We start from the raw sequence: 3,708 nt of genomic DNA, 5'->3' as shown, positions 1-3,708 counted from the left end.
AAGTAAGTAGCAGAACAGAGATTTGAACTCAGGTCATTTTCCTCTTCTTCTATTGCTCTTTCTAGCATATCACACTGCTTGAAATGGATATTGAACCAAAATCGACCAGAAAGAATGAATATATACTTTTTTAGTTGTATTTAGATTGTGAATTGAGACTGCTAGATACTGAAATGCATAGAGAGCTGGACTTGGAGTCAGGAAAGTATAAGTTCAAATCTTACCTCAGACATTTACTAGCTTTGAGATACTGGGCAAATCCATCTGCCTCAGATTCCTTTGTCTGGAAAGTAAGAATAAAAATAGCATCTACTTCACAGGATTGCTGTGAGGATCAAGAGAGATAATATATACAAAGCAGTTAGCAAACATGAAAATGCTAGTTATTGCTAATATTAATAATTATTGTTGAATTAACTTTTGGATATAAATTTCAATCTGTCTTAGGTCTTTTACTTCATGGCCAAAAGTATAAGCAATTGTGTCTAGCTTCCTAAATTCCTTAGCATGAAAGATTGGATTTGGAATAAATTTGGGAATTTATATATACATTTGCCTGTGAAAGGGACTTCTTCACAATTTGTAGGACTGAGACTTACCTGAATATCCCTTGGTCCTGGAAAAAGAGGCTTCTCAAAGGCCATCATATTTCTTAACAACTTGTTTTCTTTCTATGGCTATTCTTTTCAGTTTTTGTTTTGAGTTTGATAGAATTGGTTGCAACCCTCATAGGAAATATTCTATTTATTATGTGGGAATACATCTGTTACTGATATTATCTGGAGAAAAGATGATTTCTCTATGGAATATGTGATTGTTGCCAGGGAATCATTGATAACAGTGTCATGCTCTTGCAAAGATATTAGAACATTGCAGAGATGACTCAATTGATTTTGTTAACTATGCTCTGTGGTAGCTTTTGAATTTAGTTGACAAATAAAACCCACGTTGGAAACAAAAAGATGGAACATATGCTCCACATCAATAATCTAAACAGTTTCAGTCAACCAAATTCAAAGACTAAATGAAATATTGGAAGCAAATTGCTTCATAAACCTTAAAAGTATTGTATAATATTGTAGTTCTTCTATCAAAGTCCTACTCCAGTGCCTCCTCATGTGTTGAAGGGGACCCTAGATTCTGTCCCCTAACTTAATAATATTTTATTTTTTCCAATTACATGTAAAGATAGTTTTCAACATTCATTTTTAAAATAAGATTTTTAGTTCCAATTTGTTTCCCTCCATCCTTCCCCTCCCCAAGACAGCAAGTAATCTGATTTAGGTTACACACTTATAATCATGTTAAGTACAATCATGTTCAATGTATTTTCATATTAGTCATGCTATGAAAAAAGAATCAGAAGAAAAGGGAAAACCCATGAGAAAGAAAAAACAAAAACAACCAAAAAATGAAAATAGTATGCTTTAAAATGTGTTCAGACTCCATAATTCTTTCTCTAAATGTGGGCAGCATTTTCCATCATGAGTCTTTTGGAATTGTCTGCGATCATTGGATTGCTGAGAGCTAATTCTATCAAAATTGATCATCATACAATATTGCTGTTACTGTGTACAATGTTCTTCTGGTTCTGTTCACTCAGCAGCAATTCATGTCTTTACAGAATTTTTTCTGAAATCCACTGCTCATCATTTTTTATATCACAATAGTATTCCATTACACTCATATACCACAACTTTTTCAGCCATTCCCCAATTGATGGAAATCTCCTCAATTTCCAATTCTTTGCCACCACAAAAACAACTGCTATAAATATTTTTGTATATGTGGGGATCCTCAATTCTTGAAGGCTTATGCCAGTGGAATATCATTTCTGATAGTATTTACCAAGATTTCAAGCTTGGAATAAGCAAAAGACTATATGTATACCTGCTACCTGATCAACCTAGCTCAATTTGGAATTCTCCACTAAGCTGTTTCTGAGGTGAGGAATTTTTCATCCACAGTAACTCCTGAAAAACTATGTACTTAGTTATAGAGGAATGGTGATCTGGTTTGGTGAAGAAAGGCAGAATCACAAATGCCTAAAATATTGAATTATAATTAATTCAATGGAATCTATTGGTTTGTGTTAAAGAATTTTAAGTTTACAAGTACAAGTTTTTGTTTCCTCTTTAAATTTTTTTTGGAAAAAAATGTCTCATTGTTGCCAAGGCAGGGAAACAATTTTGATGAACATTGATGATGATATTTAAACTGTGATACAACTGTGAAATTGGGGGTAGAAGCCTTTCTGAAGAGTTTTCTCTTTTCAATTTATCCAACTAGCATTGAAATAGTAATGGACAATCAAGCTGTTGGAAAAATTGCTCTCTCCTAATGTCAGAATTGTAGCTAGGTTGCTTAGTGGATAGAACTTTAGATGTGTAGTTAATAAGGCCCGAGTTCAAATCCTGACTCAGACTAAGTGATCCTGGACAAATCGCTTAACTGTTCTCTGCCTCAGTTTCCTCAATTGTAAAATGGGCAACAGCATCTATCTCCTAGTGCTGTTAAGGATCAAATGAGATATATTATTTGTGAAGCATTTTACATATCTTAAAGCACTTTATATGTGATGACTATTATCATTGTTATAAACAGAGATTTGAGAGTCATCTGTGGAGAGGTTATAGTTGAAATAATTAGAATAGAAAAGAAAGAGAATATAAAAGATGGTTAGGGAAAATAAGACCTTGGGAGGATGTCTTACATTTGAGGAAGAAATAAAAAGAGCAGACAGTGAAGAAAACAAAAAGAAAACCAGAGAGACAGAAATGATGGTAGTAGAACCAGCAGAATTCAATATCACAAAGCCAGGGGAAGAGAGAATATCTCTTGAAAAGGATTTTGGTCAACAGCATCAAATATAGAAACTGAGGACATTGGATTTGATGATGAGGCCATCTGTGACTGAAAAAAGTGATGCTAATGGAATGTGTTATGCCACAGTTCTCTTTAACTGTCCTGACTCAGTTTCCTTGTACAAGTTTCCCTTGTCCCAGTCTCCCTAATTACTCCCCTAAGCTGTAAATCTCCCTCTGGTCCATGAAGGCTGAGGACCAATTAGTCTAAGGATATAAATTGTTAGCCCAAGTAAGATAAACAAGCGAGTAGACTTCCTGATTATCTTCTGTCCTTGAGAAATTTACAACATCCTTCTAAAATATTCCAAGATAGTTCACTAACATCTTTATCTTTGGGTATTCAGACATCCTGTCTCTGGGTTCCTTTTTGATTGCCAGCTGGGCTTCCCACTCTTTCCTACTCTTTCCCTCTTCTTTGTCTCTAAAAGGTATATAAAGGTTAGAGATTCTCCATTCATTGCTGGAGAATGGCGGCTGGCGGTGGATGCTGGACACTGGATTCTTTGAGATGATAGTCTCCTCCAGACCTGGGACCAACATGAATTCCTTGGTCCCAGTATATCTTTATCTCTGTCTGGCTGGACAATTTGAGACGAGAGTCCTGTCCAGTCAATCTTACTCTCCCATTAATAAAATATTAAAAACTCTCTAATCTCTCTCCTGCCTCAGTTCCTCTGGCATTACAGAATGAAGGCAATAAAAGTCATATTGCAGAGATATAGAATATTAAGGAGTGAGTGGTTGATGAGAAAGTAGAGTTAATATATTTAGAAACTTTTTTCTAGAAGTTTAGTGATGAAAGGAGGGACAAGGACAGTAACTCAAGGGTCAGCAGGTAAAG

The sequence above is a fragment of the Antechinus flavipes genome, chromosome 1, assembly GCF_016432865.1.
Source record: "Antechinus flavipes isolate AdamAnt ecotype Samford, QLD, Australia chromosome 1, AdamAnt_v2, whole genome shotgun sequence".
Taxonomy (NCBI): Eukaryota; Metazoa; Chordata; class Mammalia; order Dasyuromorphia; family Dasyuridae; genus Antechinus; species Antechinus flavipes.
This window is presented reverse-complemented; position numbering follows the sequence as displayed.